The sequence below is a fragment of the Nipponia nippon genome, unplaced genomic scaffold (genome assembly GCF_047370975.1).
Source record: "Nipponia nippon isolate SJK-2023a ecotype South Korea unplaced genomic scaffold, ASM4737097v1 scaffold_4, whole genome shotgun sequence".
Taxonomy (NCBI): domain Eukaryota; kingdom Metazoa; phylum Chordata; class Aves; order Pelecaniformes; family Threskiornithidae; genus Nipponia; species Nipponia nippon.
In genome coordinates, this window is record NW_028262358.1 from 65,788,565 (window position 1) to 65,813,625 (window position 25,061).

Sequence of the window (25,061 nt, forward strand, 5' to 3'; positions counted from 1 at the left end):
TCCTCAGGCAGGATCTGACTCTCTCTCACTTGGTCATCAAGGACCCCTCAAATCATATTGCCAGGCTTCCTTGCTCTCCCCTTGTGGGACAGCTGGGTTCTACACATTTTCCCTGTTCCCATAACTCTCTCTGTACTTGGGTCTGTGTGTCTCTAGTTCACTCCATCCTATCTGTGCTACGTGATTTCTTCATGCACTTTATTCGACCTTCCTCATTTTTTTCCTATTTAGGAGATGAATCATTCAGGATGTCAATTTTACTGGAAGGACTGTAAGATCTGAGATAGAGATCTGTTATGTCAAAAATGCTAGGAGCTGGCACCAACCAGCTCTTTGACCTACCGTAATGTTTCCCACACTCTGATCAGTGCATGATGGGCAACTGGAGATACAGGAAACAGAACAAAAACATTTAAAAAGACCCCAAATTTAACAGGGTACACCTGTCTCAAAGGGGGAAAAGGATCTTTGCAGAGGAGTTAGCAGGCAGGGCTCATTGAAAGAGCTTTAAACTAGATTTGAAGGGGAAAAGGGATAAAACCAGATTGGCTAGACATAAGCCTGGGGGTGGCACACCAATATTTGAAAGACAGTGTGCTAGCAAGGTCCTCTGGTCTGCCATCTCCGTGGAGGCAGGCGATGGAGCAAAATGCTCCAGCAAAGACACAGGGGTTATTGATGTGTTAGAAACCATGGAAGCACCTGAGAATGGTCACGTAGGAATTAGGGTTTCTCCCCCCAAAAAGGTGGCAGGAGCAACAGCCCAACTGAAGTGCATCCACACCAATGCACGCAGCATGGGCAACAAACAGGAGGAGCTGAAAGCCATTGTGCAGCAGGAAAAATGATATAGTTGCTATCACAGAAATACGGTGGGATGACTCACACAACTGGAGTGCTGAAATGGATGACTATAAACTCTTCAGATGGGATGGGCAAGGAAGAAGAGGCAGTGGGGTAGCCCTGTATGTTAGGGAGTGTTTTGATTGTCTAGAGCTTAATGATGGTGATAATAAGGTTGAGTGTTTCTGGTTAAGAATCAAGGGGAAGGCCAACAAGGCAGATATCATGGTGGGAGTCTGTTATAGACCGCCCAACCAGAATGAAGAGGCAGACAAAATATTCTATAAGCAGCTGGGAGAAGTCTAACAATCGCTAGCCCTTGTTCTCATGGGAGACTTCAACTTACCAGATATCTGCTGGAAATATGATACAGAGGAGAGGAAACAGTGTAGGACATTCCTGGAGTGTGTGGAAGATAACTGCCTGACACAGTTGGCGAGTGAGCCAACTAGGGAAGGCACCCGCTGGACCTCTTGTTTGCGAACAGAGAAGGACTTGTGGGTGACGTGATGGTTGGAGGCTGTCTTGGGCATAGCAATCATGAAATAATAGTTTTTGATTCTGGGAGAAGTAAGGAGGGGGGTCAGCAGAACTGCTACCTTGGACTTCCAGAGGGTGGACTTTGGCCTATTAAGGAGCCTGACTGACAGAGACCCTTGGGAGGCAGTCCTGGAGGGCAAAGGAGTCCAGGAAGGCTGGATGTTATTCAAGAAGAAAATCTTAAAGGTGCAGGAGCAGGCCATCCCCATGTGCTGACAGACGAGCTGGCGGGAGAGAAGACCGGCCTGACTGAATAGAGAGCTTTGGCTGGAACTCAGGAACAAAAGGAGAGTTTATGACCTTTGGAAGAAGGGGCAGGCAACTCAGGAGGACTACAAGGATGTCATGAGGTTATGCAGGGAGAAGATTAGAAGGGCCAAAGCCCAACTAGAACTTAATCTGGCTACTGCCATAAAAGACAATAAAAAATGTTTCTATAAATACATTAGCAACAAAAGGAGGGCTAAGGAGAATCTCCATCCTATATTGAATGCAAGGGGAAACATAGTGACAAAGGATGAGGAAAAGGCTGAGGTATTTAATGCCTTCTTTGCCTCAGTCTTTAATAGCAAGACCAGTTGTTCTCAGGGTACCCAGCCCCCTGAGCTGGAAAACAGGGACGGGGAGCAGAACGAAGCCCCCCTAATCCAAGGGGAAATGGTTAGCCACCTGCTATACCATGTAGACACACACAAGTCTATGGGGCTGGATGGGATCCACCCAAGGGTACTGAGGGAGCTGGTGGAGTGCTCACCAAGCCACTTTCCATCATCTATCAGGAGTCCGGGCTAACCAGGGAGGTCCCACTTGACTGGAGGTTAGCAAATGTGACGCCCATCTACAAGAAGGGTCGGAAGGAGGATTCAGGGAACTACAGGCTTGTCAGCCTGACCTCAGTGCCAGGCAACGTTATGGAGCAGATCATCTTGAGTGCCATCACGCGGCACGTACAGGACAACCAGGTCATCAGGCCCAGTCAGCATGGGTTTATGAAAGGCAGGTCCTGCTTGACTAGCCCGATCTCCTTCTATGACAAGGTAACCCGCTTAGTGGATGAGGGAAAGGCTGTGGACATTGTCTACGTAGACTTTAGAAAAGCCTTTGACACCGTTTCCTACAGCATTCTCCTGGAAAAACTGGCTGCTCATGGCTTGGAAGCGATAAACAACAGCACACAGACTCAAACGGATACACAACAGATAAACAGAGACAATGCCAAAGACCTCCAGTTACTAATTGATGGGCCATTAAGAAACTAAGGGGCATGCATGGCATGTGCCTGTGTATTCACTCACAAGTTGACCTAGCCAGTGAGTAGCAGGCTCCAGGACCTGGCAGGGGTATCAGACAGGCAGAGGGTTAATGCTGGTATTTGGGGGGACCCACGAGTGTGGGGTGCCTGTGGGACAAGTGTGTGAGTGCATGTGTCTGCAGCAAGGACAAAGCTGGACCAGCTGGCGAGTGGGGGACCCATGGGGTGGGTAAGGGGGCCTGGGATCCAGGCAAGGGTGCTGGGCAGACACAGGGGCCGCGCTGGTGCTTGGGGGATCCACAAATGTGTGCGCGTTTTCACTAGTGAACATCAATCCTTACCAGCCAAAGAGGAGGAAGGGGACTTGGCTGTTAAGTGACGCCTGGAAGCATCACATGTGGGTGCTGTTGAAGGAAGTGCCTTGCCTATGGCAGTCTGTGTAGCCAGCCATGCATGTGTCCTCTGTGTGTGTGTCACTGGGGTACACGCTTAGCCTTGCTACTGGTTGAACCTGTAAATGGGAAAGCAGCAGCTGTGTCCATCACTCTGGGATGGAGACCTCTGGATTTCAGGGCACCCCGGGCTGAGCTCCAGAAGCCTTGTAGGAGGAATCATCAGGCTCTGGAGTTGCTGGAGGCGGTGGCTGCTTCTAACATCCCTTAACAGTTTGCTTAAAGCCTTCAATCCTACAGTCATATCAACATTTCTTAAGTAACAGCAAGGTCTTCTTTACATGTCCCATACTACAACCTCCCATTACAAAAAATTTAATCCATGCTGATAGGTGTTAGCTCACTACTCCTGGAAGACTGTTGACAATTTTGGAATAGAATACAAAAGCAATCCTTCTTATCCATCCTAGCAGAAAGACAGCGGCAAGTAAAGGTATGCCATAAAGATGAAGATAAGCCCACACTTTGTTTAGCCATCTAGTTATAGGACTGTTATATGCATTAATCTTTAGTTGAGAAACAAGTTTAGTGAGGAAGAGGTATGGAAGCCAGCAAATTCTAGGGTTAACTTTCTTCTCCAGGTTTTCTGTCTATCTTTCATCTATATTTCCCCATGCTCTGCATAATTTTCAAGTCATTTGTCTTATCAATTAGATATCTGAATGTTCACTTAAGTGCTTTGAAAGCACATAACAAGACAAAAGGTTAAATCTTAAGTTCAAGCAACAGGAGGTTGCCATCAGTTTAAATGGGATCAGAATGTTACATGTGATTCAGAATTATTTTTTTTCTTCTCAGTAATTCTTGATGTGTGCCTCACTGCCTTTTCAAAATAATTGCTACTATGGTTTATTATTTACATGCTTAGGAGTCTTTGGAGGCTGTCCATCTCAAATCTTAAGAGATCCGATCTTGTTATTCATTCTTAAACATTCATGCTTCAGCATTAAATTAGCTTATTAAACAATATGATGATAATTACTGTGGAACTTAAAAACGCTGATCTTATCATAACCCTAAAAAGTAAAAGACTCATTTTAATGTACCCACAGGAATTATGGGAACTTAAATTATTATTTCTATAGTGACAAAAGTATGCTTTATGTTTACAGATTTAGCATAAACTTCTACAGACAGCCTGATCTGTAAACATCTGCTTACTTGCATTAACTTTCTTCTTCATTTTAAGGTCACAAAACTATTACAGTAAATTCTTCAGAGTTACTGCACCTTGTATGCAAAATAACTTTATGATCTTACAAGTTGGACATGGAATTTGTTCAGAAAGACAATGCCTTTAGCAGACCTAAATCCTGGAATTCCCTCCATTGAAATCAGTGTGATTTTTCATGTGACTAACGGCTGCTAGAACTGGCAAGAATTTGTAGAGCTGAGGCCATAGCACTATAGCTTTTCATTTTGCTGTTTGGCAGGTAGGAAAAAATTCTGTCATTCCACAGAAACTGGCAGATCTAATCAAATGTGTAATTTCATATGGTTTTGCTTATCAATGAAACACATGAGCTGTATGACTTTTCTAAGCTTGTATTTTAGTTTATTTGCAGGACTGACACTTTGACCAGTCAGAACGAATCAATAGGAGACACGTGGCCAAGAAGCTGAAAAACTATGTTTGAAAGTAGTCCTGCTGTAAGTCTTCCAAAACCTTCCATTTTTAACTTATGAAAATAGTTCAGCTCCTAAGTTATTAGCAGGAGGTCATACACAGTAACAACAGCACCTATGAGCTCCTTCACCAGCCAGGACCTTTCAGCACCATACGCAATAAAAATAAAACACGGTAGTCCATGTCTCGAAGTATTGGTTTCTTACACCTTAAATGCATTCATTTTCCTCACCTCTTTATACTTTTTGTTTTCCTAATAAGTTCAATTAAAAATAAAAAAAAAAAAGACCTCCCCATTCCCTTTACCTCACCCAACCCTGGTGACCGCAGAGAACAAGCCTCTTCCCTCCTCAAGGCACATCTCTCTACATGCTTCCACCAAATGTAGCATCATTGTAGCTCCCCTGAACTTCCCCCTAGCTTTCCACTTTCCACTGCAGCACATCAAGTCTCCTGAGAATTTCTTCCTCATACTAAAATTAGTTAAAAGGTACATTCAGCAGTATATTTTCATGCCTAGCAAGCTGACTGCAGTTAAGTATGGTATGACCACAGAGAAAAATATTTTCTCTGAATATCTTTTTAATCTAGGCTTGTCATATGCTTCTGTACACTAAAAGCCTTATTTTGGCTTGCTCCCAGCCTTCTCTTGAAACAAAGCCTGGTGTCTCTTTGGTAGATTATTTGTCAGTATGTAAGCATGCATATATGTTCTGATCCTGGGAACAGGGCTGGTTAGTTCCTCGCTTCTGTAGAGGAACCAGGAAAACTCATATTCTGACCTTTCTAGGGAATGCCTCCCATTGCCTCATCCTCCTTCAGAAACACTTTCTGTTTCAGAATGACAATAAAGGCCTCATCCAAAGCAACTTTAAGACAAGGCAAACACTGAAGTCCAGTATGTGTGTGCAGTATAAAGTAGACCACACGAAAAAAAAATATGACCAACTAAAAGGAGATTACATTAAAGGGAATACAAGGACTTAATGAAAATACTAGCCTAGTTTGGATTCTTACTGTTCTCCTTAGCTCCCCTTGCTTCCCTTTGTCTTTTTTTTCATGACTCACTCATTTGTCCCAAGACCTTAAGAGTTTCACACAGCACAGCACTGGACAGATTGATAATTCACAAGCATTAGTACCTTTAAATCACAAAGAAGCTATATTGAATTAATGTATGCCATAAGTGCGCAGTGGTATAGCTTTTACAGAAGTGGAAATAAATAAAATGTACTTTATGTTAATATTCAGTGAATACGGAGATCTCAATAAATAAAAAATAGTGACTAAATCATTACTTTCAGATAAAACGAGAAGCTTTACAGATAAAGCTAATATATATTACAAAATATTTGGTTTTACAACATAAATAGCATTTTTACAACAATCATTAGATACTCTGTTGTCTGGCCTTTGAATAGAGATGCAGGACCTTTTGCGCGGACCATAAAGAGTCTTTTCCACTGTCATTATCAGCCAGAATGCAGCCACTGGGCATACTTACACCATGCAATGAAGTGCAGTAAAATGAACTGTGAGCTACAGCTAACAAAATCCAAAACAAAGCACTGTACAACGGTGCTAGCTTGGGCCTTGAAAGCAGAGAAGCAGATCCTACTGCCTTGGATACAACATCACTTTTGTATTTCTTTTTGCAGAAGTGCTGCTTTCTTCGGATGGCATAATGCTGGTTAAGCAGGTAACAAAATTTCTGACATTGTTTTGAACAACTAGCTATTAGCTGAAGGGCTCTCATGAAAACTAATAGCCCTGCCCTTCACGCACTGGTATCAAGGTTTGCCATTTGTCCGAGGAAGCTGCATCCTAAAGAAAGGGCAAGAGAAAATTAGTCCTTATGTCTGTCCTTGCATTTTGAGAGCCAGTGCTTCTCCACATTCATCCAAGGGGAGTTACCTTTTAGCATGGCTCTGTGTGATTGACAGAGACTAGTTCCTTACAAACACATGTGATTAAGTGGAACATGAAATGAACAGTTTTAGGGCACGACCTTTATCTAAGGTCTACTGCAGGTGACTTACTATTTCATAATGATTTGACATTAACTTAGATTTTGGCAAGTGTATTAAGTCAAAGTATCTCTGACTGCAAAGCCTAGTAATTCACTAACAGATAAATGAAGGACCAGAGTATACAATTATCAAAATACTTCAACTACGTGCATTAAACATAAATTCTTAGATTTTCAGGAAAACTACCTAAAAGCAGACCTCAAATGTATATTTTTAAATTATTATGAAAGATTTGGAAGTCTCTACATGAAGGCTGCTTGATGTCCTCTCTGTAAAACCTCCTGCTTTCTCCACTATCAGCATGTTAATTTAAAATGTAACCATTGCTAACAGTCACTACAGTTAGATATACTCCAGATGAAGAGCTTTTGCAGTTAAAGTCAAACTGAGCATAATGAAATCTCTCATAGTTCACTGAAAAAAAACACACACAGAGTATGACTCGCCTTCCTCTCCCTGAGCATTATAATGAAGAAACGGTTATGAAAATCTGTCATTCTGTGGCGATTCTTGTCTTCTCCCTGCTGATATTTTTCAAGATTATCCACCAAAGATATTGTGCTTCCTCAGTATTTTTCTTGTACCTCACCCTGCACTGACACCTTTGGTTCACAGAAAAGATGAAATTCACAACTAACTAGGTAGATGTAGATCTAAATTATTTTCAAGTATTTTGCTTTAAAAGATAATCTGAGCCTGCAATTTATAATGCTTAAAACTGCACTGGTCTTTTAACTATGTGCTGGGTATGAGAATGAAACACTATGGCTTGACAGTATCTGGTCCAGCAGTTCTAGCTGATTCTGCCATGGACCACAAGAAATTATCAAATGACCATTCTCAATGGCCCTTTCTGTTTGATTTTCTGTGATTCATGATGATATTTTGCATCATTGCAAAGGAAATGGTTTCCTTTTCCAAAGTCCATTTAAAATGCTGCCAGGTTAACCAGCTGCCTGGTTATTTTCTTTGTAGATTCTTGTTGGTAATTTTGCCAGAATCAAATAGCTCAGGGCTTTTATGGAACAGGGCAGTCCTGCATCTGATGTTCCTTAGGAAAATTTCACCAACACCTGGTTGCTTGACTTCTAGATGAGATTGGGGAGAAATATACAGCAATAGTGATATTAATATTTTTAACTGGTTATTTGAAAATCTGCAACTCCTTATATACATATAAATTCTATGCAGACTGTTGGTATAATATAACTGGGCGTGAGTTCCGCGATGACAATTTTTGTTCAGACTCTGCAATAACATGAAAGAACAGGGTGCACAGACAAAAAAAGAATAATCATCTGTTCTGCCCAAAATTGTAAAATACCGTTTAAAGAAAAAAATAGATCACAAAACATTTCTTTGTACAATACAGATTTTGCAAACACATAAGTTCTCCATTATTAACCAACCCACCTAAATAAGAATGGGGATAATTTTGAATGTTTCACATAATATTCTGTCAACCTTCCTCATACAAATGATTTTTCTTCTAAAAAAAGGTATGTCAGAAAAAGAACTGTTCAATCATATTGCGTTATGAATCTGAACAATAACAAAGTTTGCTCATGTTAAATTGTGAAAATCAGACTTCGGCCCTGGCTGTAGGCTCTTTGCAAATACAAAGGCTTTGGTGAGAGTTTTGGGTAGCAAAGGGAATTTTAGAATGAACAAACAATTTATGCTGTTTAATTATGCATATGAAATTCTGGTCCTACGGAAATTAACAGGGAAACTCTCAATGATTCTTTGAGACCCCCACATCGTCTGCTGCTTTGTGACACGAATGAATATGAAGTGAGAGATATTACCCATGCTTTGGTCTCACCTTGCAAACATACAAGCAACACAGTAATTTTCCTTCTCGGTACTATCAGCAGGTACTAGCTGCAAACATTTTTAACTTGTTAATTAACCCATAAACGTACCAAATCAATTTCTTCACAAATACTGTGCCTTGTACTTCTTACGCTCTTTGTTAAAATAGCCAAAGCATTGTTTTGCTTACGAAAGTATGTATTTCTCCTTAAACTAAGTATTTATTTGATATAGTACTTGTATGAGATACTAGAGGGATTAAGTATGTTTAAAAATAATACTTCATTCATAGTTACCCAGACCACATTGTCATCTAATTTGTTTGTGTTTGTGAAAAACTGGCATGTCTAACCTTCCTTCTCCCAAGTCTACCAATGGGAACAGTCCAATACCTCACCAAGAACAACACACATGATGCTAACTGCAACTCAGCCAACAGAAGCTGCCTGTAAGAAGCAGAGGCAGGAGGAAAGGCAGGCTCTTACAGTGGCAGTTCTTCCTTTTGGGTGCCCTTCCAAGCACAGAGCTATCAAGGGTGCTAGCCAGCTCGGAGGGCAATTTCCCCAGGGAAGGAAAGAGCCTCCCCTTGCTGACTGGCCTGTACGTCCCATCCTCCCCTCCAGTGCAAACCTCCCATCTAGCCCTATAGCTAGTGAGCCTCACCTCCACAGTCAGTAAGGGTGTCTACAGACTCCTGCACATCTGGAATGGCTCCAGCTATATATATCTGTCCACCTACATGGCCCTGAAGTGTGCAGACTCATTCTTACACGCATAAAAAGCAAAACCACTTATTCTTAAATCACAGAGCTATAGAATAGTTTAGGCTAGAAGAGACCTCCACCACTAACTCCAGAGTTAGATCAGGTATGCAATTCACGTTTATTTTCCTATAAACTGCAAAGGAAGACAAAAGACGACTGTTATTTCAAGTTAAACAGTTCAGAAAGTGCTGAAATGATCTAGTCATGCGTGCCATAAAAGACACATGATTCAAGCCTTTGTTCAAGCCATCAAGAATATTACCAAATTGCTTGTATGCAGTATTGTACATTAAACCTTGCTCCTTAGAACTCGTAGCATGACAATTGCTCCTGAAGTCACAGGGTTTGTGTAAATTATCCAGTGCTACATGGAGACATTCGGACCAGCTTATCTGGAGGACACATGTAACAGCCATCCCACGTCCGGCGCCCATATTAGCTCAGGCATGACCACAGGGTACTGAATTTTGTTAGGCAGGCTTACCAATATCAACCCCACTTTTGCCACACAGAAATAATGCATTAAAGGCACAGTGCATCTGCAGAATTTTACTCCTACTTAGACACATTTGTTCCATTCGCTACACTGAGCATGTGCAATCTAAACTTCATCCAAGGAGCTGCGTGCTGGAGAACCACATCCAATCTCTCCAACATCTGTTTATCAATACAGCTGGAGAGAGTTGCCTAAAATAAACATCAAGGCCATTATGTTTGTCTAAATAACGAGCTTACATTATACATTTCAAACTAATAGCTTTGATGGAATTTAAATTCCCCCTAGAGAAAAGCACTATTTAGCCACAAACATAGGACTGTTCCACCAAAAAATATATATATTCATAGATATTTTAGGTCAGAAAAGATCATTGTCATCTGCATGCTGCATACATAACCAAGGAAACTCACCTCTCATTTCTGTATCAAGCCTATAATTTCTCCTTGAGTTAGATATTTCAGGAATATAGTCTTGATTTTAAGAGAGACAACTCAGCTCTTAAAAGGTACTTTAAGAATTAATTCTTCTCACTGTTAGAAATGTTTCCAATTTCAATTGTTATTTTATTTTCAGTTTCAATATTTCAATTTCTAATACATTTTGGTGCATTAAGATGCCTTCTACCATTAATGATTCTGCTCAGGCAGCAACAATCACAGAGCTCTTTTCACTCAGGGTACATAACACTGATTTGATTTTGCATAGCACCTTTCATTGAAATAGCTCAAAAAACCCTCATGAGTATTTATGAGTGTTAAGCCTCCTATAGAAATATCCCCATTTTGCAGATCGGCAAACTGAAGGAAAAGACACTAAAGATTACATTCTCCAAAGGGATAAAAATAACACAAGCACAATGTGCCTATGCGTTTCTGGGAAGGCGGGGTCAGGCATGCTCTCCAAAACCACAGACTACCTCTGGCAAAGCTAAGAACAAAACCCTCATCATCAGATTCTTATGCCTGTGCTTCTATAGCGAGACCATTACAATTTGAATACATAATTTCTAGATACTTTTGTATAAGGTTTAGGTGTACAACTCTGCATTTAAAACAGCTCAGAAACGCCCTACAAATTTAATACTGATGTTTCATTACTTTAATGGTACAAACTGTCCAGCACAGGAATGCAACAGTTTTTACACTGCTTAAGCAACTGGCTGTTCTTACCCCATTTCATACAACGAGACACTTTAAGCCTAATGAATCACAAACATCAATATTCACAGCAAGCCCAAATTCGTCTTGGCAGCTGCTGAAAGTCAGACCTATGGCAGACACCGAAGACCTCAGCCCGGCAGTTCAGCCCCCAGCGACACTGTGTCAGTGGAAACATGCACACTCAGTCGCTTCTTTTCACATCTGAACCTGGGAGGAAGGTTTTTTCCTGGACCAATGAACACTACTGAGTAGATGAAAGAACTTAATAGGTTTTCTCCAAAATGCAGCTAATAACTATCAGAGCGTATTCTGAGAGGAGCCTTATTAGGTACAGACCTCTTACTCTCACAGCCTTATGTCATACAAAGCAGCAGGTCAGATCATAGTAAGGCGCAGAAAATTACCGTGTTTCCCAGCCCAGCAGATGGGATTGCAGAACCAGAAGAAAGAAAGTAAATTCTCAGTACATTTATATAACCTTTCCTACAACTCCAATCTTATTGCTCAAGCACACTGAGATGTAAAGGTTACTGAGATTTCACTACTGTTTTTGAAGTGAGGGATATGGGCTTTCATGAATGGCCAGCTTTTTGCAGAATGAACATCTGACCTCCTCAGACTTACTGGCCTCAAAAAGTCTGTCGTATCTGTGTTATGGCATTTCTAAAAGTTCTCTAAAAAGTGTTTCTCCTGGACTGGAAGAGACATCTTTCTCATTATGTTTCCATTAAGAGTTTGAATATCACTTATAAGAAAACTGAACATATACTCCATATCTTGATTAACTTAATTAACCTACCATATGCTTTCATAATATTCTATTATAATCAAAGAAATTAAATGGAAAAAATCTCTCCTACTTCCAAAGTGCATTCTACTCAGGCATGTTAGATATACCATTTAGAAATTTAGAAGACAGACATTTTAAAACCCAGCCGATTAAAGCGTATGTTTAGGGACATTAAAACAACAACAAAATACCACCTTAGACAAACTAAGAAAGTCTTCTTTGCAGAAAGCACATTCTGGAAGGCTTTGGGGGTTTCCAGGATGGCAGCTTATTAGCTGAAACTGATTGTAACGGCTTTGAACTAAAACCCTTCTAGCTCCTGAGAGCTGTTTTGGCTTCCTTGTGTAATAAAGGTGTGATTCACAGAAAACATCTTTGACATTTTTGAGCCATGTAAGAACCAGCACTAGGTCCATGACTAGCTAACATACTGAATGAAATCCTAACCTCGTTGAAATACATAGGAATTCCGCCTTTGATTTCACATGGTCAGGATCTCACCACACTACCAGAGCAACAGTAAGCAAACAAGAATAATTCCATCTTTTTACAGTGTTCTTGAGATCACAGCAGGAAAAGACAATTTTTGACTTGCATCATCCAATTCTCAGTCTGTCGTATCTAATCCTCCACTAGTTTTGTGACATATATTAAAACTTCCATTAAAACCAAGTATTCCTATTGATGTAAATTGTGAGTAATGATAGCAGAGAATCCAAATGCTTATGTCTTTGCTGACCTGTGTAATTTATACAACTCTAGAAATTAGTTTTGCAGGAGTCATTCATTGGTCCAGCATGCAGTTCCTGGCTGTGTGCACCCTAGATACAAGCAAATCTAAATACCATTTGCTTCCCAAAGCATTTGCTGCTCTGATGTAGGAAAAAAGCAAAAAGGGAGATGTGAAGCAAAGGAGGAGAGGATGGATCTCCTACAATATAAATAAAGAGAGGAAAGAGCATTGCAGGGACACAAAAAAACCTGAAGGATTTAGAGGACTATTTCAGAGAGGAACAAAGTCAGCTGTTATCAAACCTTTCACATAATATCATGTCCATGAGATTCTTACATGTTGTCATACACTCTGGTATCTTGTCTGTGTCTATACAATACAGGGGTGGCTTGGGTTCACATCATAAAATAGGGCTACGGCATTAAGGTGATTCAACTGCTATTTTTTGAAGCACATAACAAAACTATGGCCTACAAACCTCCATATGAGGCAAATCCACTACCTGATTTTTTTTTTTTTTTTTTTTTACAAAAAGAGGGGAAATAGTTCCATAAACTCTGCGCTCTCCTCCTAATATTTATATATATACATATACATGGAAAAAACAGGTTTGTTTGAGAAAAACAGAAATTACTGTCATATGAGCCAGAAGACCCATAGTAGATTCAAATAAACATTCAAATAATGCTGTACTAGCTTGGCTACATAGCCATGCTTTTTTCATGCTCCCTCTTCATGAACTATCCAGACAGAATGGAGAGAGTTGCTGCGCTATAAATACGCAGAGTCTGTCTCAGTAAAAATAAACAAAACCCATACTGAGAATGAGCAATAAAAAAGTTTGACAATAAAGTATCATGAAAACTAAAACACAAGCCAAATATAAAATGATTAACACAAGCCATTCATCAGCTTCAATTTTATCACTCTCCCAAAGCCATGACATGAAGTCATATAATCTTTTGGTTTTTGATGAAATACAGGATGGTTTTCTCTGGCTGTTTTTCAGATCTCTGCTGTGGCTCATATTTTCTCTTTTTACAGTTTGATCATTATGACTGGTAGTTCTTCTGAAAAATCTGTGTAAAGCAAGTTATACTCAGCAACAGTCATCCTCTAGCTTTCGCACACAATGAGCTTGTTTAATCACAGCCACATGGTTTTACATGTGATGTATGTGAAAGTGATTTTAAATGCTTTTTAAACCATTTCTATTGTTTTGACCAAATCTCAAATTCTGTTTGTTTTTGGTTTTTTTTTTCAGGAAAACCTCACTGCATCTAAAACAGTAAGAAATGTATAAAGTATGATCTGTAGACATTTTATGTTTCATTCATTTCATTGATGTTTGCATCTGAGAAAATAATTTCCCATCAAGATGGGATTTTAGGCACAGCAATTGTAGAAACCTGCCCAGCACCTTAACTTCAAGGTCCATGTGATTACATGCTCAAAACCTCAGCTTTTGAAAACAAACTGCCTCAAGATCTTGAAGAAAAATCTTGAAAACCTGAACTTAGTGCTCATCTCAACAACCTCTGCAACTACCCCTTCCTCCTCTGTCTACCTTCCATATTATGAACCAGCATATGTGGGCTGGAGCTTGGCTGGAACATACCGCCAAGCACATACGATCCATAGCACATCACCAAGTACATCACAGTCTCAAAAGGCAGAAGTATGGTCAAAAGGCAGACAAGAAGCAGTACAAACGTGCATATGACCATGCTGAGGGCCATCTTTCAGTGCAAGCCAGTTGTTGCTAGAGAAGCTTTTAAGTTGAGTGTTTGCAGAGAGTTCAAAAGCCACAAACTTCTGGAGAGCAGTAGGCACAAAAGCAGATCAGAGCCCTTTTCTAGGGCCCTTTTACTGCTGTATGTCAAAGTCTCTGCTGTCACTGCTGAAGACCTGAGTGTTACCCCTACCATGTCTTTTCTCTTCTAAATTGCTAACCATGGCGAATGCCAACACTTGGCCTCATCATTCCTTGTGGATTTACTGAAAGATAAGAAGGAAAACAGTGTTATAATATTAATGACGTACATACTTCTAGTCACACTACATGATACGACCCACTTCTCATACTTCCAGTTATTCAGATAAGTCTCCCTACTACTTGTCTAAGACTTTATTTGCAAAAAATATAGTCTTGCCTCTATAGAACAATCAATGCCTGTGGCTGCTGCTATACTACTGACCTATCTTCCTCTCTATCTACATTTTGCCGTCATAACATCATTATATTCACAGTCCTGAAGTTGTCAAGGAGTGAACTGTTTGCCTACAATTTTTTAAGAAAGTTTAACAAACTGTCAGAGTTTCTGTGAGTCTTCTGTACAGCACAGAGCTACTGGATGTGTACAACTGAATCAAATGCAGGCAGTTAGGCACAACACAACAATAAGATTATTAATCTAAAGCAACGGAAGAATGCACACAATAAACATTACCCAGACCACCAAGCACCAGGTCTAACCTAAGAAGCCCCAAGCCCCTAAGTACTAGAAGAGTTTCAGCCACATGCTCTTGGGAATATGGGTATTCCCAGACACAGTCTCACTGTTGAAGGGCAACATCCTCAACTAATTCCAGAGCAAATGACTCATCAGAAAAATCTTCCAATCCAAATTTCCATAACATCAGCACCCTCTCCAAAGACGATCTCTGTTCCAGACTGGTTTAGCCGGCATCATCTGACTTCATAGCTTGCTGTACTGGACCTTCCTTCTTTTCTTTTTTCTTTTTCCTCCCCATTTTCCCCAGTAGATGCTTCTTCAACTCTAAAGTGAGAATAGCTAGATTAGGAAACAAAGCTTGGAACTGAATTCTGAAGTCCATCTCTTCAGCCACAAAGTTTAACAAAAGCATATTTAACCTGAGGGTGATGTTGATATTGGCTTCTCAAGGAGTATTAAGCAATGTGTTAGGCTTATTTCCAAAGCACTCAATATTCTGGGCTGAAAACTATCTCTTAAGCTCAAACCTGAAAACCACGGATGACAAGCCTTCTTCAAAATGAAATTGTGTCTAGTAACAATTAGAATATTCTTTACAAGAGATAAAGAGTTTTCCCTGAGACTAGGTCTAAACTCTGGAAGGAAGGACTGCAGAGCTAAGGATCATACAGACCATTTTCTGCTCATGGTTCTTCCTTTGGACTTTGCCTTCCCTAACACAAGATAAATACCTAGTAACATGCACACTGACAAAAATGGTCATAAAAGCAAAGATTAAATATTCTCAAAATTCTTTGGAGAAAGTAGGAAAAACAATGAACTTCACATGTCATGAAGTCATGTCACAAAGCACAATAATAATGCATTTGTATGCTATGAAGGCAGCACAAGAATACATTGGTAAAATTATCTAGAAAACATTAACAGAAAGCTATACTACTTCATCTGGGTCCAGCCTGTCATAGTCTAATTCTGACTCTATGATAATCTTACCTCTTTTATGGGAATTATATAATGTATAAAATGCCATCTAGCCATAATCTCCAAATTCCACAGGAAAAAAAAATCTAACTGCATGAAGAAATTCACAACATTAAGAACTAAAATAAAAAAGAACACTGTCTCAGCTATAACCTATTTTCCATTACCATTTCAACTCTACAGTCAATAGGACAATGAAAAATTACAAACCGGAGTTCTGCAAAACACAACATTGCTTGTCCTTAGCCAGTAAATGTTTCTGAGTGTAATTTCATTGGTATGCGTATTGTTTGCAAGCTTGCATTGGAAAACAGTGGCTTGTGTCTTTCTAATATAATAGAGCCTATTGAACTATGTTCCAGCAATGCACGTAGGACCTTACAGATATTCCACCATGGGCACCAGTTAACGAGACCACATCCTAGGAGAATAAAATTGAATTAGAAAAAGAATGGCAATAAATTCAGAATAGGCGTCTGCAAAGTAATTTGAAAAGAAATTTCTTCCTGGCAAAGAGCAAAGCCAATACTTTGAAGGGGTCATAAGAAGGGTTTGGGGAAAGCACTTTGGCACTGAATTAATGCAAAGTGATTCTACTGCTCTAAAGTCTATAAATTGTATTAATAGCCAAGCCATTACTTCCCAAGAAGAGTCTGTTAGGCCTCTGGATGTTTATTATTAATATTTGCTAGCCATTTTTGTACCAGGCTATTATTACCAAGCCAATAATTGTGACATTAAGGAACTGTCAGCTAGAGATTTATTTTGTCTGCAAGTTTGTGCTTGTTTGGTAAATCTCTTGTAATCCATTTGCAAGTATGGTGTCCCAGTATGTTCCACCAATTCCGCCTGCTTTGTGTATCTAAACATAATGTTCCAAATTCCAGTTTCCATAATACCAAAGTTACTACTGTGATAGCAACTGACATCAGATTTCTTTTAATCTAATTAGAGCAAACAATGGCCTTCAAAGATAACTTTTAAAATCTTACTTCTATTTCAAATCCATGTATATAAGGATCTTTGTAATAAGACTGTTTAGGCTGAGATGGAAAAAGATTTTAACAAGTCATGGATCTACTGGCCAGTACCGGCTGCTGTGCCCAGGCACGGGCCCAGGCAGTGGGACTCCACCGTGTTTCCTTCACGCTACCAGAAGGCCGAGGTCAGCTAGCACCCTCTCAGGCATTTAGCTAGTTCAGTCCAGAAGCTCCTTCCAACCAGGCAGTTTGGATGTGATTATCTCGAAGACAATTTATCACCCGCATATAGCCAGACTACTCCAGCTGGCCTCATGGCCACAGAACAGGCCTTTGCCTCATTAGTTTCCTAACACAGACATAGCAAAAACATATCAGGAACAAAAAAAAAAAAAGTGTGAGTATGGTGGCTAAGTACACACTTCATAAACACTATTTAATTATTCCCCATTTTGAAGGAAGTCCCCATTGTGGTTATTGTGCTCACTAGTCTGTGAGACAATGACAGATTACACAGATCTACGTGGTGGTAACTTTTGGGTTCAGAGTATTAGTCTGTTTGCAAACAGAAACAACAGTTCACCTAACTTTTGCAAGTTTCGAACTTTTAAACACTTCAAAATGCAGTTCCTATCTTCATAAGCAAACCATACTCCATAGCTCCCTTTCCTTTCATGTGTTTGTTTGAACTGATTTGCTTATGCTGTATCTTCTGTAAGAAGTGTTTAACATCACTTTTGCAGAGCATTGTACTTTGATACACAACAAAGACAAATCATTTAAAATGCATCTTAGGGAGACAAGAATTAGTCTCTTCATTTTGCAGAGTCAAAAGATGGGAATGCTTCAAAAAAGAAACACCACCATACCTTTTAGTCTTACTAGTCTATTCATTATTGGAGTTTATTTCCATTTATGACACCAAATGTAGCATCATTCATCTTTAAAAATGCAACTTACTATATCTCATCCTTTTTCTGCCTTCATTTTTTTCTTCAGCATTTGTCTTTTGTCATTTACTCTTTTTTCTGCTTTCCCTTCTACCTTGCTTTCTTCCTTGTTCTTTTTTGTCTGTTATCTGTCATTTAGCTTCTCCTTCTTACAGAAATACAGTCATACCTCAGGTGAAACAAGCCAACTGTTAAATACACAGTAATTTATAGCAAGAAGGACACACCTGCCAAGTCTCAGACACAGTATCACATTTATTCCAGTTGACCTCCAACAACCCTACCGTGACATCCACGTCTCCAGAACAGTATAGTTCCATGGTGCATCCCTTTCTCTGGTCCAGCGGGCTGCCTCATACCTTATACACAAAGTATGGCTAGCACAAGATCATGCAAAAGAGAGAAGCTATAGCAGCTAAGTTGTGTATACTTCACATGCTTCAAGAACACTTCCTTAGGAAAGCTTGTTTGCTGCAGCAAAATGTTGCCCCAAGACACAATGCTGCTATCCCTCTTCACGAAGAAATATGTTAAGTGTACATCTCATTACAATGTCAATACATGCCACATTTCATATTTGAGCAAGAGAAAAAGACAGTGTCTGTGCACGTTCCCATGCAGAGAGAGGAACATACCTAAAAATATAGGCTAAGCTAGAACATGCTTCCCTGACAATCCTGCCAACTTGTACAAAGAAGAGCAAGCACTACCAATACAAAGTAATTCTCGATGATAAATTTTTCAGTACACAGGAAAATGGTTTAATATCCTAACAACTCTGAGAGCTATTCATTTATCTATAGTTTCTCATACACTGAATCCTAACAAATCATAAGCAGAAGCTTTTCAGTAATAGCAAACAAAAATTGAGTAACAGGAAGTGTTTTTAATTACAACATACCTTTTTGTATATTTCCTCTGCATTTTAATACATGAGGTGCCTTTGTTACTTTGAATTACACAATGGAGAGAGAAAACTCCAGTCTTTTTGCTGCAATTTTACACATACAACTCGGTGGATGGACAAGTTATAGTACAATTAATGGCACTTTTTTTAATTTAACACATAGCAAAATGTAAGTGATAAAATTAATTAGATACAAACTTGTTCTTCAACAATAGGCAACTGATTACAGATAAGCAGAGCCATTTATTCAGACACATTCAGAGGGCGAATGTAGGGGGAAAAAAAAAATCAAATTCTATTATTGTTACCACTATCACACCAAATTCAATAGAGTAAGTTAAGTTTTGTAACTACCTCCTAATTAATCTGCTTTGATGGTGATTTAAATCGACAAAAATTTAAATTACTTTTGGAATTCCAGCCTTTATTGGAAGAAATTAGCGTGACTATCATCGGAAAGCTCTAAAAAGCTTGCTTTGATTTCATATCCACTCTCTGGCTAACACTACAGATCCCAGCATAGGTCAGGCATCAAAGCACAAACCTCTACTACTTCGAGTTAAAGAATTAAGTGCTACTAACCAATTGCCAGGACTCATAGGCTATAAGCACCCAACTGTATCAACACTTCATTGAAAATGTCCTTCCTGTTTTACATCCAGAGTGAATTATGGAAATAGGCAGTTTCAACAGGCTCAAAATTTAGCACTTTTTATTGATGGGTTTTAAAACCATAGCACTGGGATGCTTGGTCCAACCGCCTTTGTGAAACAGCAAAGAAGAAAAAATGAACTCACATAAAAAGAGATTTTTTCTCTTCCTCTCTAGTTATTTGTCTTTAAACTAACTGCTATGAAAAGTAACCTAAACTATATTTTACATCTCTTGTGATTTTTAAAATCTGTTTGGTTAGTGTATGTATCTGAAGTGTATTTTGTTGAAGCAACAAAATCCTAGTTTCTCTGATTCAGTAAGAGTTTCGTCATTTATCTCAGTGGGATAGAATTAAAAAACAATGTAGACAAATATGTCTTTTGTTTTTACTTATTTTAATTGGAGGAAAATGGTCACATTTCCAACAAGAGGAACAATTGACTAAAATTCCAGTGGGATATAAATAATAACGAGAAGTTGATATAAATGGGCACAAGAAAGTCAAGTGACAACTGTCTTACAGTCCTCATAAGACTTTTCAGAGACTTTATACACAAAAAGGTAGTTCATCGCTTCATTTTCAACAAGTCTGTTTTGTTACTACCTTTCCTGAAATCTCTGCTGCATCATTATCTCTCCATTGACGATGTTCCTCAGACGTCCAGTTTTGGCTAGGTGGCCCTGCACCTCCCTGCCACTCTTTTTTAGGTACTGAAACGTGGAGAAAAAAGAACAATAACCTTCCCCAACATGAAACACAGAATAACAGAGGGAACAACTGAGGAAAATCATCCTTCTTTCTCAGGTCTTCTGACCATTGAATTATTTTCAAGAAACACCAAGTGCTCTTTGTAATATTTCTGTCACCAAAAGATCAAAATAGTAATACTGAGTGATACATGTTCCGCTACTGATGCGGATAAAAGGTTTCAAGTAGCTCTGTACTACGTGATATCCATCTCATTTAGCTAGCTGTGCAAAAAAGAAAAACTTGGTTTTTTAAGAAAAGGCACCCAGGTGAAATCATGAGGTTTAAAATCACTGATGCTGTAATAAAGTTCTGGAAGGAGAATATAATTTCATTTATGCTAAGAGACCAGTATAAACTGAATATTCAAGTACTAAGTTTAGTCATCAGGTCCACCTGAGCTGCTCCTTGCAAGATTCGCCTATATGAAAAGCAGTTACATATATACAGCTGGTACCGAATTGTGTTATGTGGAAATGGTTAATGGTGGAATAAGTAACAACAACTTGCTGTACAGTTAGACTTAAGTCCCTATATGGAAGTTTAGAACGGTGCTTATTCTCACAAATTCCACAAAAGGTGGACACCCAGCAGCTAGTAAAACTAGTGGATAGGATAACAGCTGTGCAAAACATCTGTTCAGTAGCTTAATTCACTGATGTTGTCAGCATTTCACCTTTCCATGCAATTGACGGTCCGCTTATTAAGAAACTAATTACCCAGAGATTGTGTGGGTGATGTGTTACCCAGTAAAGAAGAAACCCAGAAACTTCTCCTTACAGTATTTTTATGTTAAAACTGAAATACTAACTAAAACTAAAGCACTAATTCAAGCGCTGTCTGCAATTTCCTTTTATTTCTAGTGGCCTTGGAGAGTGTACACTGCTCTCTGTTTTAAAATATGCATCAAACTTCTCTAAGAAGATTTCCAATTCTTAAACTATTGATTAGTATCTTTGAGTAACTCAAAGGCAGTCACCAGTCAGCAGCACAGGAAGTCATACAAAGATTCTGCTGGTAAATGGGCATCGAGAATGGACCTCACTAAATCCTCATAGGAAGGTCATGTTTGGGATGTCTTCCCGCATCCACCATACTGCAGCATCAGAAATCTTAACAACAAGGTTTTCAGGAAACAGATTCAAGTCCTCCCAAAGGCTTTAACGTAGAACTGTAGTACCAACATTACCTGATAGGATATTCTACCTGGTCTTCAGCTGCCTTTCTAGAAGGGTTTGGGTTCTCCTTACACGCTGTCTGCCAGCCTCAGAGAGAGGTCTGAAAGACCTTAGGGTGTCTAAACTGGCACAAGATACCTATGTTTTCACAAATTAATCCTACTTTTAGTCTCTAGTCTTGCACACTAGAAAATTATTCGCAATTTCCCCTTTGCTCCAGTATCACAAGATCAAACACATCTGGACTAAAAGTAATCGATCTGTTTATAAAGCCTAATGGCACCGAATCAAATGCAGGCATCATCACTAGCTAGGATATCAAGTTCCTCTTATTTCCGCTACATTCTCTACCGCTATCATAGATGAGACTGACAGCATTCTTCTGTAAAAAAAAAATAGGAAACTATTCATGACAGCAACCTTTAGGTTTCATATTTTTTATATCATAACTTTGTCTGGTTTCAGAAATTTTAGTGGGAGTTTTCACTGATTTTCAGCATTTCAGATTTTTGGCTCCTAAAATATACTGAACAAGGCACAAGAAGTAGCAGTCTCCTCCTGCTGTTCCATACATGTACTTTACTCCTGAACCAATTTTCACTTTTCATTTCCCCCTTTTGCCTCCAGAGAAGTACGAGTCAATTAAGAATATACAACCTGTGAGATGTGGCTGATGTGAGCACCTGTGTACGGCACAAGTATTTTGTGCCATATGCCCAGCATTCAAGGAAATGGAAGCAGAACACGTTGAAAGAGGGCTTGGTTCAGGAAAGGTCCAGCAACGCAGCTAAGCCAGTGAACAGTTGCACTGAAGTCACTGGACCTACTGCTATGTCCAATGAACTCACCCCATAGGTAATCATTAGGGATGGAGGTTGGAACTACTTACCTGCCTGAGGGTCAGCGTACATTTCAGTGCATTGCTGGAGCAGGACTTGCTCAGTCCGTACTTCACAGGATTAAATTCAGACAGCCCACCTTTATAATCTGATTACAGAGCTTCCATAAAAATGAAGCTCTGTCCCAATTCCAGCAAGGTTGTATTGGCGAAAACCATTTCGATACATGGAGTAAAATAATTCTAGTATGCCGAACTCTTGCACCAATATTCCTTTTCTAACTTTCATTTGGATCATTGTTGCAATCCAACAAAGGAGCAACAAATAAAATATGTTTCTATGCCAACAAAATATAAATTATATATGATTTTATTTTCCAAATTACTATTTAACTACTGCATATATTTTTCCACAAGGGTGTTTTTCTGTGCTGAGGACAAAAATCTAATTGTAACTCATGTTTCAAATCACTAAAAATGGTCTTATAATTATCTTCTAACAAGTATTTTGCTAGAAGTACATTTACTGGCAACATGAGAAGTACATTAGAATGTTCCAAACTTGGAAGACCCTTTGGCTTCGTTATCAGGTAATTTAAGTTACATTGAATGGAAATATACTTTTCTGTTTTAAATGGACTTTTTTTTTTTTCCCCACTTTCTACAAAGCAGCACAGAAACAACTAAAGGAAAAAATGCACTGTTTCCTTCTATCTGGACAGTTACTTGGCTTCCATCACACAGATAGGAAGCACCATCTACTTACAGAAAAATAACAGAATAGTTGCTAGTGTATTGATCTAGAACCAGGGTAAGCCAGAGGAGACAAAACCTTTGCTGACAGAATTTTATTGAACAATACAGCCCTCATGTCCTAAAAGCATTATGAAGTGCAAGTCCACTACATTGCTACAGGTTATTTTGTAGTTCATGTTACACAGAATGCTACACTAAAGGAATACTTTTGTGTCAATACTTTTGCCTTTAAACAGTAAAATCCGGTTTTTTTTCCATAACCGCTGCATGAAACAGACTAGCAGTGGTTAATGACAATTAGTCTTAAGCGTCAAGCAGATACAGCTATTGCTGTTCCAGATCTGCAGAAGAGCTGCACGCATATTGAATTCAGGCGCAAGCACTAACAATGGTTATGTTAACAAGATGTGAGGAGTAGCTACCATGCACCCAAGCCGTTTGCAGTACTTTTGTTCCAAAGTCTACCTCGCTAGTAAGCTCATGTCTACCCGACGAGCGATTTATTTAGCGGTGAGTTATGTTTGCACGCAAGGGAACAGGGCAATCCCCGCGTCGTCCCCGTCTGCCTCTCATCCTTCCAGATACCCAGCACACCACCATTTTTCCCTGAAACAAAGGTTAAGGAAAACCCAACTTCTGCGAAAATAAAGGAAACTTGCCGGGGGCGGGAGCGGCGCGGGGGGCGCAGCCCGGGGCAGCCGCTCGGCGGGGCCGGGCCGGGCTCCGGACCGGCGGGGCAGGCGCTGGCAGCACGCAAAGTGTTGGGGACCCAGCGCAGACAAAAGAGGGTGTGTGGCAGCTGCACGGGGCGCGGCGGCGGCCGCCGGCACGGCCGCCCGCGCCGCTCGGGAGGCGGAAAGTCCGTTTCTGGCAGGGAAAAACCCGCCCGCCCCCGCCCGCTCCCACCCGGCCCCTCGCCGCCGAGGGCAAGGGCGCGTCGCCCCGTCCCCCCCGCCGGCAGGAACGGCCGCGGCCCGGCCCCGCCGCTCGCCGGGAGGGGAAGCGGCTGCGGGCGGGTTGAAGTTTGGGGGCGAAGGGGGGACCCCCGCCACACGCACCCCCCCCGCCCCGCCGCTTACCTGCGGGGAGGTGCGAGGTGTCCGCCGCCCTCAGGGCGCAGCGAGCTGCGGGGCGGCGCGGCGCCCGGAGGACATGGGGCTGCTCCGGTGAGGCGGCGGCTGGCTCAGGGAGTGAGAGAGCGGCGGCTCCCCTCGCCCTTCCCCGGCATCGTCCCCGGCGAGAGGCGGGCGGGGGGAGGCATGGCGAGCGGGGAGCGGGGCCGGGGCGGTCACTGCCGGCCGGAGGAGGACGCCCGCCGACCGGGGGCTGCGCGCCCCCCCGCCGCCGCTGCCGCCGCACGGCCAGCCGGAGGCGGCCTCCCCCTGCTCGCCCCGCGGCGACGGGCGGGTGCCATAGCAGCGGGCTCGGCGGGGCGCCGGGAGCTGCGGAGGGGGAACGGCCGTCAGGCAGCCGCCGAGGGGGGCGTGGGCGGGCGGCGGCTCCGCGGCGCGAAACTTTGCCGGCTCCTCAGCGAGGTGCCCGGGCGCCGCTCGAACGGGCGGGACCCCCGCCCTCACCGGCCCGGCCCGGCCGCTCCCCTCAGCGCCGCCGGGGCTCGGCGGCCCCCGCCGCCCGCCCGCCGCAAAGTTTCACTCCGAAACCTCCCGGCTGCGGCCCCGTCGCCATGGAAACGACCCCCCCTTTCCCGCCGGTCCCCACGGGACGCGGCCCGGAGGAGGTGGAGGAGGGCGGCGGGCGGCAGCCGGGGCGGCACCTTCGCCCGCGGGGCGGCTGCCGAGGCGGCGGCCGGAGCCCTGAGGGGCGGCCGGGAAGAGCCTGGCGGGGCCAGGCGGGCGCTGGGCGAGCGCCGCGACGGGACGGGACGGGACGGGGCGGCGGCCGGGGGAAGGAGCAGGCGGAGCCGCGGGACGGGGACGCGGCTCCTTCCCTACCTCCCGCCTGCCGGGGAAGTTTCCCCTCTCCCCAGGGGAGAGCGCGTCCCCCCCCCCCCCGCCACGACCGGCCAGCCCGGGCACCTCCCGCGCCGCTCTGCCGCCGCCTCCGCCGGAGCAGCGGATTTGTAGGGCGCCCGGTCCCGCCCCGGCGGG

General features: G+C 41.8%; 1 protein-coding gene across 1 annotated transcript in view; it reads right to left on the reverse strand.

Moving 5' to 3' along the window:
* Nucleotides 1-24,328, reverse strand: part of TMEM200A (transmembrane protein 200A) — a 57,508-nt gene extending 33,180 nt beyond the window's left edge. Inside the window, exon 1 of the mRNA XM_087775443.1 lies at nt 24,033-24,328. The gene's annotated coding sequence lies outside the window, so the exon portion shown is untranslated. The remainder of the gene's footprint in view (nt 1-24,032) is intronic.
* Nucleotides 24,329-25,061: the final 733 nt, after the last annotated feature.